The sequence below is a fragment of the Electrophorus electricus genome, chromosome 13 (assembly GCF_041902795.1).
Source record: "Electrophorus electricus isolate QZ-2024a chromosome 13, ASM4190279v1, whole genome shotgun sequence".
In the NCBI taxonomy this organism is placed as follows: Eukaryota; Metazoa; Chordata; class Actinopteri; order Gymnotiformes; family Gymnotidae; genus Electrophorus; species Electrophorus electricus.
Genome location: NC_137509.1, coordinates 18,604,266 through 18,617,648, shown reverse-complemented (window position 1 = coordinate 18,617,648; position 13,383 = coordinate 18,604,266). Strand labels below are relative to the sequence as shown.

At 36.6% G+C, this 13,383-nt stretch overlaps 3 non-coding genes and 12 pseudogenes across 3 annotated transcripts; all 15 read right to left on the bottom strand.

Moving 5' to 3' along the window:
• Positions 1–772: 772 nt before the first annotated feature.
• LOC145645215 (5S ribosomal RNA) lies at positions 773–891 on the bottom strand (annotated as a pseudogene).
• Positions 892–1,900: 1,009 nt separating this feature from the next.
• On the bottom strand, positions 1,901–2,019 carry LOC145648351 (5S ribosomal RNA; annotated as a pseudogene).
• Positions 2,020–2,371: 352 nt separating this feature from the next.
• Positions 2,372–2,490, bottom strand: LOC145643989 (5S ribosomal RNA; annotated as a pseudogene).
• Positions 2,491–3,281: 791 nt separating this feature from the next.
• Positions 3,282–3,400, bottom strand: LOC145647924 (5S ribosomal RNA; annotated as a pseudogene).
• Positions 3,401–4,190: 790 nt separating this feature from the next.
• LOC145647597 (5S ribosomal RNA) lies at positions 4,191–4,309 on the bottom strand. Its single transcript, XR_014116362.1, has one exon. It is a non-coding gene; the product is annotated as a 5S ribosomal RNA (ribosomal RNA).
• Positions 4,310–4,660: 351 nt separating this feature from the next.
• Positions 4,661–4,779, bottom strand: LOC145644807 (5S ribosomal RNA; annotated as a pseudogene).
• A 791-nt stretch (positions 4,780–5,570) lies between these two features.
• On the bottom strand, positions 5,571–5,689 carry LOC145647923 (5S ribosomal RNA; annotated as a pseudogene).
• Positions 5,690–6,479: 790 nt separating this feature from the next.
• LOC145647192 (5S ribosomal RNA) lies at positions 6,480–6,598 on the bottom strand. The gene has a single exon (XR_014116293.1). It is a non-coding gene; the product is annotated as a 5S ribosomal RNA (ribosomal RNA).
• A 351-nt stretch (positions 6,599–6,949) lies between these two features.
• On the bottom strand, positions 6,950–7,068 carry LOC145644806 (5S ribosomal RNA; annotated as a pseudogene).
• Positions 7,069–7,858: 790 nt separating this feature from the next.
• LOC145647585 (5S ribosomal RNA) lies at positions 7,859–7,977 on the bottom strand. Its single transcript, XR_014116361.1, has one exon. It is a non-coding gene; the product is annotated as a 5S ribosomal RNA (ribosomal RNA).
• A 1,104-nt stretch (positions 7,978–9,081) lies between these two features.
• On the bottom strand, positions 9,082–9,200 carry LOC145645204 (5S ribosomal RNA; annotated as a pseudogene).
• A 666-nt stretch (positions 9,201–9,866) lies between these two features.
• On the bottom strand, positions 9,867–9,985 carry LOC145645192 (5S ribosomal RNA; annotated as a pseudogene).
• A 1,106-nt stretch (positions 9,986–11,091) lies between these two features.
• LOC145645181 (5S ribosomal RNA) lies at positions 11,092–11,210 on the bottom strand (annotated as a pseudogene).
• A 666-nt stretch (positions 11,211–11,876) lies between these two features.
• LOC145645170 (5S ribosomal RNA) lies at positions 11,877–11,995 on the bottom strand (annotated as a pseudogene).
• A 1,105-nt stretch (positions 11,996–13,100) lies between these two features.
• LOC145647648 (5S ribosomal RNA) lies at positions 13,101–13,219 on the bottom strand (annotated as a pseudogene).
• Between the last annotated feature and the right edge of the window lie 164 nt (positions 13,220–13,383).

Here is a 13,383-nt window from a genome sequence, read left to right as displayed (position 1 = left end):
AAACTTACAGCATCTGCTATTCCCAGGTGCTAACAGATAGTTTTTTTAATTAATCACTGCATTTCACATCCTAGCATGTCATCTTGACAGTAAATTAAAGTGATGCAAGAGAAGCTTACAGCATCTCGTAGTCCAATGTGCTAACATATAGTTTTTTGATGAATCACTGCACTTCACATTCAGGCATGTGAGTTGGAGAGTAAATGAAAGTGATGCAAAAAAAACTTACAGCATCTGCTATTCCCAGGTGCTAACAGATAGTTTGAGTTAATTATTCACTGCACTTCAAATTTGAACATGATAGCTTGAACATAAATTAAAGGGATGCAATACAATCTTACAGCACCTGCTATTCCCTGGTACTAAAATATTTCTATTTAATCTGTACACTTCACATACAAGCTTGTCAGTTGCAGATTAAAGTAAAGTGATGCAACAAAAACTTACAGCATTTGCTATTCCCAGGTGCTAACAGATAGTTTTTTTAATTAATCACTGCACTTCACATCCTAGCATGTCATCTTGAAAGTAAATTAAAGTGATGCAAGAGAATCTTACAGCATCTCGTAGTCCAAGGTGCTAACAGATAGATTTTTGAGGAATCACTGCACTTCACATTCAGGCATGTGAGTTGGAGAGTAAATGAAAGTGATGCAAAAAAAGCTTACAGCATCTGCTATTCCCAGGTGCTAACAGATAGTTTTTTTTATTAATCACTGCACTTCACATTTGAGCATGTCAGCTTGAAAGTAAATTAAAGTGATGCAAGAAAAGCTTACAGCACCTGGTATTCCTAGGTAGGGTCCCACCTCAGTACTATTCAGGCCCAAACTTGCTTAGCTTCCAAGGTCAGATGAGATTGGGCGTTCTCAAGCTGGTGTGGCCGTAAGCCTTAAACACTTACTCAAATTGCCTAATCATAGCAAATATGATCAAAGACCAATCTGACAATTTTTTTTATTAATCCCTGCACTTGACATTCTAGAATGGTATCTTGAATGTAAATTAAATGATGCAATAAAAGCTTACAACATCTGGTATACGGAGGCACTAACAGACAGTTTTTTGATGAATCACTGCACTTCACATTCAGGCATGTGAGTTGGAGAGTAAATGAAAGTGATGCAAAAAAAATGTACAGCATCTGCTATTCCCAGGTGCTAACAGATAGTTTGAGTTAATTATTCACTGCACTTCAAATTTGAACATGATAGCTTGAACATAAATTAAAGGGATGCAATACAATCTTACAGCACCTGCTATTCCCTGGTACTAAAATATTTCTATTTAATCTGTACACTTCACATACAAGCTTGTCAGTTGCAGATTAAAGTAAAGTAATGCAACAAAAACTTATAGCATCTGCTATTCCCAGGTGCTAACAGATAGTTTTTTTTAATTAATCACTGCATTTCACATCCTAGCATGTCATCTTGACAGTAAATTAAAGTGATGCAAGAGAAGCTTACAGCATCTCGTAGTCCAAGGTGCTAACAGATAGTTTTTGATGAATCACTGCACTTCACATTCAGGCATGTGATTTGGAGAGCAAATGAAAGTGATGCAAAAAAAACTTACAGCATCTGCTATTCCCAGGTGCTAACAGATAGTTTGAGTTAATTATTCACTGCACTTCAAATTTGAACATGATAGCTTGAACATAAATTAAAGGGATGCAATACAATTTTACAGCACCTGCTATTCCCTGGTACTAAAATATTTCTATTTAATCTGTACACTTCACATTCAAGCATGTGAGTTGGAGAGTAAATGAAAGTGATGCAAAAAAAACTTATAGCATCTGCTATTCCCAGGTGCTAACAGATAGTTTTTTTTATTAATCACTGCACTTCACATTTGAGCATGTCAGCTTGAAAGTAAATTAAAGTGATGCAAGAAAAGCTTACAGCACCTGGTATTCCTAGGTAGGGTCCCACCTCAGTACTATCCAGGCCCAAACCTGCTTAACTTCCAAGGTCAGATGAGATTGGGCATTCTCAAGCTGGTGTGGCCATAAGCCTTAAACACTTACTCAAATTGCCTAATCATAGCAAATATGATCAAAGACCAATCTGACAATTTTTTTTATTAATCCCTGCACTTGACATTCTAGAATGTTATCTTGAATGTAAATTAAATGATGCAATAAAAGCTTACAACATCTGGTATACGGAGGCACTAACAGACAGTTTTTTGATGAATCACTGCACTTCACATTCAGGCATGTGAGTTGGAGAGTAAATGAAAGTGATGCAAAAAAAACTTACAGCATCGGCTATTCCCAGGTGCTAACAGATAGTTTTTTTTATTAATCACTGCACTTCACATTTGAGCATGTCAGCTTGAAAGTAAATTAAAGTGATGCAAGAAAAGCTTACATCACCTGGTATTCCTAGGTAGGGTCCCACCTCAGTACTATACAGGCCCAAACTTGCTTAGTTTCCAAGGTCAGATGAGATTGGGCGTTCTCAAGATGGTGTGGCCGTAAGCCTTAAACACTTACTCAAATTGCCTAATCATAGCAAATATGATCAAAGACCAATCTGACAATTTTTTTAATTAATCCCTGCACTTGACATTCTAGAATGGTATCTTGAATGTAAATTAAATGATGCAATAAAAGCTTACAACATCTGGTATACGGAGGCACTAACAGACAGTTTTTTGATGAATCACTGCACTTCACATTCAGGCATGTGAGTTGGAGAGTAAATGAAAGTGATGCAAAAAAAATGTACAGCATCTGCTATTCCCAGGTGCTAACAGATAGTTTGAGTTAATTATTCACTGCACTTCAAATTTGAACATGATAGCTTGAACATAAATTAAAGGGATGCAATACAATCTTACAGCACCTGCTATTCCCTGGTACTAAAATATTTCTATTTAATCTGTACACTTCACATACAAGCTTGTCAGTTGCAGATTAAAGTAAAGTGATGCAACAAAAACTTACAGCATCTGCTATTCCTAGGTGCTAACAGATAGTTTTTTTAATTAATCACTGCATTTCACATCCTAGCATGTCATCTTGACAGTAAATTAAAGTGATTCAAGAGAAGCTTACAGCATCTCGTAGTCCAAGGTGCTAACATATAGTTTTTTGATGAATCACTGCACTTCACATTCAGGCATGTGAGTTGGAGAGTAAATGAAAGTGATGCAAAAAAAACTTATAGCATCTGCTATTCCCAGGTGGTAACAGATAGTTTTTTTTATTAATCACTGCACTTCACATTTGAGCATGTCAGCTTGAAAGTAAATTAAAGTGATGCAAGAAAAGCTTACAGCACCTGGTATTCCTAGGTAGGGTCCCACCTCAGTACTATCCAGGCCCAAACTTGCTTAGCTTTCAAGGTCAGATGAGATTGGGCGTTCTCAAGCTGGTGTGGCCGTAAGCCTTAAACACGTACTCAAATTGCCTAATCATAGCAAATATGATCAAAGACCAATCTGACAATTTTTTTTATTAATCCCTGCACTTGACATTCTAGAATGTTATCTTGAATGTAAATTAAATGATGCAATAAAAGCTTACAACATCTGGTATACGGAGGCACTAACAGACAGTTTTTTGATGAATCACTGCACTTCACATTCAGGCATGTGAGTTGGAGAGTAAATGAAAGTGATCCAAAAAAAACGTACAGCATCTGCTATTCCCAGGTGCTAACAGATAGTTTGAGTTAATTATTCACTGCACTTCAAATTTGAACATGATAGCTTGAACATAAATTAAAGGGATGCAATACAATCTTACAGCACCTGCTATTCCCTGGTACTAAAATATTTCTATTTAATCTGTACACTTCACATACAAGCTTGTCAGTTGCAGATTAAAGTAAAGTGATGCAACAAAAACTTACAGCATCTGTTATTCCCAGGTGCTAACAGATAGTTTTTTTAATTAATCACTGCATTTCACATCCTAGCATGTCATCTTGACAGTAAATTAAAGTGATTCAAGAGAAGCTTACAGCATCTCGTAGTCCAAGGTGCTAACAGATAGTTTTTGATGAATCACTGCACTTCACATTCAGGCATGTGAGTTGGAGAGTAAATGAAAGTGATGCAAAAAAAACTTACAGCATCTGCTATTCCCAGGTGCTAACAGATAGTTTTTTTTATTAATCACTGCACTTCACATTTGAGCATGTCAGCTTGAAAGTAAATTAAAGTGATGCAAGAAAAGCTTACAGCACCTGGTATTCCTAGGTAGGGTCCCACCTCAGTACTATCCAGGCCCAAACTTGCTTAGCTTCCAAGGTCAGATGAGATTGGGCGTTCTCAAGCTGGTGTGGCCGTAAGCCTTAAACACTTACTCAAATTGCCTAATCATAGCAAATATGATCAAAGACCAATCTGACAATTTTTTTTATTAATCCCTGCACTTGACATTCTAGAATGTTATCTTGAATGTAAATTAAATGATGCAATAAAAGCTTACAACATCTGGTATACGGAGGCACTAACAGACAGTTTTTTGATGAATCACTGCACTTCACATTCAGGCATGTGAGTTGGAGAGTAAATGAAAGTGATGCAAAAAAAACTTACAGCATCGGCTATTCCCAGGTGCTAACAGATAGTTTTTTTATTAATCACTGCACTTCACATTTGAGCATGTCAGCTTGAAAGTAAATTAAAGTGATGCAAGAAAAGCTTACATCACCTGGTATTCCTAGGTATGGTCCCACCTCAGTACTATACAGGCCCAAACTTGCTTAGTTTCCAAGGTCAGATGAGATTGGGCGTTCTCAAGCTGGTGTGGCCGTAAGCCTTAAACACTTACTCAAATTGCCTAATCATAGCAAATATGATCAAAGACCAATCTGACAATTTTTTTTATTAATCCCTGCACTTGACATTCTAGAATGTTATCTTGAATGTAAATTAAATGATGCAATAAAAGCTTACAACATCTGGTATACGGAGGCACTAACAGACAATATTTTGATGAATCACTGCACTTCACATTCAGGCATGTGAGTTGGAGAGTAAATGAAAGTGATGCAAAAAAAACGTACAACATCTGCTATTCCCAGGTGCTAACAGATAGTTTGAGTTAATTATTCACTGCACTTCAAATTTGAACATGATAGCTTGAACATAAATTAAAGGGATGCAATACAATCTTACAGCACCTGCTATTCCCTGGTACTAAAATATTTCTATTTAATCTGTACACTTCACATACAAGCTTGTCAGTTGCAGATTAAAGTAAAGTGATGCAACAAAAACTTACAGCATCTGCTATTCCTAGGTGCTAACAGATAGTTTTTTTAATTAATCACTGCATTTCACATCCTAGCATGTCATCTTGACAGTAAATTAAAGTGATTCAAGAGAAGCTTACAGCATCTCGTAGTCCAAGGTGCTAACATATAGTTTTTTGATGAATCACTGCACTTCACATTCAGGCATGTGAGTTGGAGAGTAAATGAAAGTGATGCAAAAAAAACTTACAGCATCTGCTATTCCCAGGTGGTAACAGATAGTTTTTTTTATTAATCACTGCACTTCACATTTGAGCATGTCAGCTTGAAAGTAAATTAAAGTGATGCAAGAAAAGCTTACAGCACCTGGTATTCCTAGGTAGGGTCCCACCTCAGTACTATCCAGGCCCAAACTTGCTTAGCTTTCAAGGTCAGATGAGATTGGGCGTTCTCAAGCTGGTGTGGCCGTAAGCCTTAAACACGTACTCAAATTGCCTAATCATAGCAAATATGATCAAAGACCAATCTGACAATTTTTTTTATTAATCCCTGCACTTGACATTCTAGAATGTTATCTTGAATGTAAATTAAATGATGCAATAAAAGCTTACAACATCTGGTATACGGAGGCACTAACAGACAGTTTTTTGATGAATCACTGCACTTCACATTCAGGCATGTGAGTTGGAGAGTAAATGAAAGTGATCCAAAAAAAACGTACAGCATCTGCTATTCCCAGGTGCTAACAGATAGTTTGAGTTAATTATTCACTGCACTTCAAATTTGAACATGATAGCTTGAACATAAATTAAAGGGATGCAATACAATCTTACAGCACCTGCTATTCCCTGGTACTAAAATATTTCTATTTAATCTGTACACTTCACATACAAGCTTGTCAGTTGCAGATTAAAGTAAAGTGATGCAACAAAAACTTACAGCATCTGTTATTCCCAGGTGCTAACAGATAGTTTTTTTAATTAATCACTGCATTTCACATCCTAGCATGTCATCTTGACAGTAAATTAAAGTGATTCAAGAGAAGCTTACAGCATCTCGTAGTCCAAGGTGCTAACAGATAGTTTTTGATGAATCACTGCACTTCACATTCAGGCATGTGAGTTGGAGAGTAAATGAAAGTGATGCAAAAAAAACTTACAGCATCTGCTATTCCCAGGTGCTAACAGATAGTTTTTTTTATTAATCACTGCACTTCACATTTGAGCATGTCAGCTTGAAAGTAAATTAAAGTGATGCAAGAAAAGCTTACAGCACCTGGTATTCCTAGGTAGGGTCCCACCTCAGTACTATCCAGGCCCAAACTTGCTTAGCTTCCAAGGTCAGATGAGATTGGGTGTTCTCAAGCTGGTGTGGCCGTAAGCCTTAAACACTTACTCAAATTGCCTAATCATAGCAAATATGATCAAAGACCAATCTGACAATTTTTTTTATTAATCCCTGCACTTGACATTCTAGAATGTTATCTTGAATGTAAATTAAATGATGCAATAAAAGCTTACAACATCTGGTATACGGAGGCACTAACAGACAGTTTTTTGATGAATCACTGCACTTCACATTCAGGCATGTGAGTTGGAGAGTAAATGAAAGTGATGCAAAAAAAACTTACAGCATCGGCTATTCCCAGGTGCTAACAGATAGTTTTTTTATTAATCACTGCACTTCACATTTGAGCATGTCAGCTTGAAAGTAAATTAAAGTGATGCAAGAAAAGCTTACATCACCTGGTATTCCTAGGTATGGTCCCACCTCAGTACTATACAGGCCCAAACTTGCTTAGTTTCCAAGGTCAGATGAGATTGGGCGTTCTCAAGCTGGTGTGGCCGTAAGCCTTAAACACTTACTCAAATTGCCTAATCATAGCAAATATGATCAAAGACCAATCTGACAATTTTTTTTATTAATCCCTGCACTTGACATTCTAGAATGTTATCTTGAATGTAAATTAAATGATGCAATAAAAGCTTACAACATCTGGTATACGGAGGCACTAACAGACAATATTTTGATGAATCACTGCACTTCACATTCAGGCATGTGAGTTGGAGAGTAAATGAAAGTGATGCAAAAAAAACGTACAACATCTGCTATTCCCAGGTGCTAACAGATAGTTTGAGTTAATTATTCACTGCACTTCAAATTTGAACATGATAGCTTGAACATAAATTAAAGGGATGCAATACAATCTTACAGCACCTGCGATTCCCTGGTACTAAAATATTTCTATTTAATCTGTACACTTCACATACAAGCTTGTCAGTTGCAGATTAAAGTAAAGTGATGCAACAAAAACTTACAGCATCTGCTATTCCCAGGTGCTAACAGATAGTTTTTTTAATTAATCACTGCATTTCACATCCTAGCATGTCATCTTGACAGTAAATTAAAGTGATTCAAGAAAAGCTTACAGCATCTCGTAGTCCAAGGTGCTAACAGATAGTTTTTGATGAATCACTGCACTTCACATTCAGGCATGTGAGTTGGAGAGTAAATGAAAGTGATGCAAAAAAAACTTACAGCATCTGCTATTCCCAGGTGCTAACAGATAGTTTTTTTTATTAATCACTGCACTTCACATTTGAGCATGTCAGCTTGAAAGTAAATTAAAGTGATGCAATAAAAGCTTACAGCACCTGGTATTCCTAGGTAGGGTCCCACCTCAGTACTATCCAGGCCCAAACTTGCTTAGCTTCCAAGGTCAGATGAGATTGGGCGTTCTCAAGCTGGTGTGGCCGTAAGCCTTAAATACTTACTCAAATTTCCTAATCATAGCAAATATGATCAAAGACCAATCTGACAATTTTTTTATTAATCCCTGCACTTGACATTCTAGAATGTTATCTTGAATGTAATTAAATGATGCAATAAAAGCTTACAATACGGAGCTGGTATACGGAGGCACTAATTATTCACTGCACTTCAAATTTGAACATGATAGCTTGAACATAAATTAAAGGGATGCAATACAATCTTACAGCACCTGCTATTCCCTGGTACTAAAATATTTCTATTTAATCTGTACACTTCACATACAAGCTTGTCAGTTGCAGATTAAAGTAAAGTGATGCAACAAAAACTTACAGCATCTGCTATTCCCAGGTGCTAACAGATAGTTTTTTTAATTAATCACTGCATTTCACATCCTAGCATGTCATCTTGACAATAAATTAAAGTGATGCAAGAGAAGCTTACAGCATCTCGTAGTCCAAGGTGCTAACATATAGTTTTTTGATGAATCACTGCACTTCACATTCAGGCATGTGAGTTTGAGAGTAAATGAAAGTGATGCAAAAAAAACTTACAGCATCTGCTATTCCCAGGTGCTAACAGATAGTTTGAGTTAATTATTCACTGCACTTCAAATTTGAACATGATAGCTTGAAAATAAATTAAAGGGATGCAAACAATCTTACAGCACCTGCTATTCCCTGGTACTAAAATATTTCTATTTAATCTGTACACTTCACATACAAGCTTGTCAGTTGCAGATTAAAGTAAAGTGATGCAACAAAAACTTACAGCATCTGCTATTCCCAGGTGCTAACAGATAGTTTTTTTAATTAATCACTGCACTTCACATCCTAGCATGTCATCTTGAAAGTAAATTAAAGTGATGCAAGAGAAGCTTACAGCATCTCGTAGTCCAAGGTGCTAACAGATAGATTTTTGAGGAATCACTGCACTTCACATTCAGGCATGTGAGTTGGAGAGTAAATGAAAGTGATGCAAAAAAAACTTACAGCATCTGCTATTCCCAGGTGCTAACAGATAGTTTTTTTTATTAATCACTGCACTTCACATTTGAGCATGTCAGCTTGAAAGTAAATTAAAGTGATGCAAGAAAAGCTTACAGCACCTGGTATTCCTAGGTAGGGTCCCACCTCAGTACTATTCAGGCCCAAACTTGCTTAGCTTCCAAGGTCAGATGAGATTGGGCGTTCTCAAGCTGGTGTGGCCGTAAGCCTTAAACACTTACTCAAATTGCCTAATCATAGCAAATATGATCAAAGACCAATCTGACAATTTTTTTTATTAATCCCTGCACTTGACATTCTAGAATGTTATCTTGAATGTAATTAAATGATGCAATAAAAGCTTACAATACGGAGCTGGTATACGGAGGCACTAATTATTCACTGCACTTCAAATTTGAACATGATAGCTTGAACATAAATTAAAGGGATGCAAACAATCTTACAGCACCTGCTATTCCCTGGTACTAAAATATTTCTATTTAATCTGTACACTTCACATACAAGCTTGTCAGTTGCAGATTAAAGTAAAGTGATGCAACAAAAACTTACAGCATCTGCTATTCCCAGGTGCTAACAGATAGTTTTTTTAATTAATCACTGCACTTCACATCCTAGCATGTCATCTTGAAAGTAAATTAAAGTGATGCAAGAGAAGCTTACAGCATCTCGTAGTCCAAGGTGCTAACAGATAGATTTTTGAGGAATCACTGCACTTCACATTCAGGCATGTGAGTTGGAGAGTAAATGAAAGTGATGCAAAAAAAACTTACAGCATCTGCTATTCCCAGGTGCTAACAGATAGTTTTTTTTATTAATCACTGCACTTCACATTTGAGCATGTCAGCTTGAAAGTAAATTAAAGTGATGCAAGAAAAGCTTACAGCACCTGGTATTCCTAGGTAGGGTCCCACCTCAGTACTATTCAGGCCCAAACTTGCTTAGCTTCCAAGGTCAGATGAGATTGGGCGTTCTCAAGCTGGTGTGGCCGTAAGCCTTAAACACTTACTCAAATTGCCTAATCATAGCAAATATGATCAAAGACCAATCTGACAATTTTTTTTATTAATCCCTGCACTTGACATTCTAGAATGTTATCTTGAATGTAATTAAATGATGCAATAAAAGCTTACAATACGGAGCTGGTATACGGAGGCACTAATTATTCACTGCACTTCAAATTTGAACATGATAGCTTGAACATAAATTAAAGGGATGCAATACAATCTTACAGCACCTGCTATTCCCTGGTACTAAAATATTTCTATTTAATCTGTACACTTCACATACAAGCTTGTCAGTTGCAGATTAAAGTAAAGTGATGCAACAAAAACTTACAGCATCTGCTATTCCCAGGTGCTAACAGATAGTTTTTTTAATTAATCACTGCATTTCACATCCTAGCATGTCATCTTGACAGTAAATTAAAGTGATGCAAGAGAAGCTTACAGCATCTCGTAGTCCAATGTGCTAACATATAGTTTTTTGATGAATCACTGCACTTCACATTCAGGCATGTAGGTTGGAGAGTAAATGAAAGTGATGCAAAAAAAACTTACAGCATCTGCTATTCCCAGGTGCTAACAGATAGTTTGAGTTAATTATTCACTGCACTTCAAATTTGAACATGATAGCTTGAACATAAATTAAAGGGATGCAATACAATCTTACAGCACCTGCTATTCCCTGGTACTAAAATATTTCTATTTAATCTGTACACTTCACATACAAGCTTGTCAGTTGCAGATTAAAGTAAAGTGATGCAACAAAAACTTACAGCATTTGCTATTCCCAGGTGCTAACAGATAGTTTTTTTAATTAATCACTGCACTTCACATCCTAGCATGTCATCTTGAAAGTAAATTAAAGTGATGCAAGAGAAGCTTACAGCATCTCGTAGTCCAAGGTGCTAACAGATAGATTTTTGAGGAATCACTGCACTTCACATTCAGGCATGTGAGTTGGAGAGTAAATGAAAGTGATGCAAAAAAAACTTACAGCATCTGCTATTCCCAGGTGCTAACAGATAGTTTTTTTTATTAATCACTGCACTTCACATTTGAGCATGTCAGCTTGAAAGTAAATTAAAGTGGTGCAAGAAAAGCTTACAGCACCTGGTATTCCTAGGTAGGGTCCCACCTCAGTACTATTCAGGCCCAAACTTGCTTAGCTTCCAAGGTCAGATGAGATTGGGCGTTCTCAAGCTGGTGTGGCCGTAAGCCTTAAACACTTACTCAAATTGCCTAATCATAGCAAATATGATCAAAGACCAATCTGACAATTTTTTTTATTAATCCCTGCACTTGACATTCTAGAATGTTATCTTGAATGTAATTAAATGATGCAATAAAAGCTTACAATACGGAGCTGGTATACGGAGGCACTAATTATTCACTGCACTTCAAATTTGAACATGATAGCTTGAACATAAATTAAAGGGATGCAAACAATCTTACAGCACCTGCTATTCCCTGGTACTAAAATATTTCTATTTAATCTGTACACTTCACATACAAGCTTGTCAGTTGCAGATTAAAGTAAAGTGATGCAACAAAAACTTACAGCATCTGCTATTCCCAGGTGCTAACAGATAGTTTTTTTAATTAATCACTGCACTTCACATCCTAGCATGTCATCTTGAAAGTAAATTAAAGTGATGCAAGAGAAGCTTACAGCATCTCGTAGTCCAAGGTGCTAACAGATAGATTTTTGAGGAATCACTGCACTTCACATTCAGGCATGTGAGTTGGAGAGTAAATGAAAGTGATGCAAAAAAAACTTACAGCATCTGCTATTCCCAGGTGCTAACAGATAGTTTTTTTTATTAATCACTGCACTTCACATTTGAGCATGTCAGCTTGAAAGTAAATTAAAGTGATGCAAGAAAAGCTTACAGCACCTGGTATTCCTAGGTAGGGTCCCACCTCAGTACTATTCAGGCCCAAACTTGCTTAGCTTCCAAGGTCAGATGAGATTGGGCGTTCTCAAGCTGGTGTGGCCGTAAGCCTTAAACACTTACTCAAATTGCCTAATCATAGCAAATATGATCAAAGACCAATCTGACAATTTTTTTTATTAATCCCTGCACTTGTCATTCTAGAATGTTATCTTGAATGTAATTAAATGATGCAATAAAAGCTTACAATACGGAGCTGGTATACTGAGGCACTAATTATTCACTGCACTTCAAATTTGAACATGATAGCTTGAACATAAATTAAAGGGATGCAAACAATCTTACAGCACCTGCTATTCCCTGGTACTAAAATATTTCTATTTAATCTGTACACTTCACATACAAGCTTGTCAGTTGCAGATTAAAGTAATGTGATGCGACAAAAACTTACAGCATCTGCTATTCCCAGGTGCTAACAGATAGTTTTTTTAATTAATCACTGCATTTCACATCCTAGCATGTCATCTTGACAGTAAATTAAAGTGATGCAAGAGAAGCTTACAGCATCTCGTAGTCCAATGTGCTAACATATAGTTTTTTGATGAATCACTGCACTTCACATTCAGGCATGTGAATTGGAGAGTAAATGAAAGTGATGCAAAAAAAACTTACAGCATCTGCTATTCCCAGGTGCTAACAGATAGTTTGAGTTAATTATTCACTGCACTTCAAATTTGAACATGATAGCTTGAACATAAATTAAAGGGATGCAATACAATCTTACAGCACCTGCTATTCCCTGGTACTAAAATATTTCTATTTAATCTGTACACTTCACATACAAGCTTGTCAGTTGCAGATTAAAGTAAAGTGATGCAACAAAAACTTACAGCATTTGCTATTCCCAGGTGCTAACAGATAGTTTTTTTAATTAATCACTGCACTTCACATCCTAGCATGTCATCTTGAAAGTAAATTAAAGTGATGCAAGAGGAGCTTACAGCATCTCGTAGTCCAAGGTGCTAACAGATAGATTTTTGAGGATTCACTGCACTTCACATTCAGGCATGTGAGTTGGAGAGTAAATGAAAGTGATGCAAAAAAAACTTACAGCATCTGCTATTCCCAGGTGCTAACAGATAGTTTTTTTTATTAATCACTGCACTTCACATTTGAGCATGTCAGCTTGAAAGTAAATTAATGTGATGCAAGAAAAGCTTACAGCACCTGGTATTCCTAGGTAGGGTCCCACCTCAGTACTATCCAGGCCCAAACTTGCTTAGCTTCCAAGGTCAGATGAGATTGGGCGTTCTCAAGCTGGTGTGGCCGTAAGACTTCAACACTTACTCAAATTGCCTAATCATAGCAAATATGATCAAAGACCAATCTGACAATTTTTTTTATTAATCCCTGCACTTGACATTCTAGAATGGTATCTTGAATGTAAATTAAATGATGCAATAAAAGCTTACAACATCTGGTATACGGAGGCACTAAC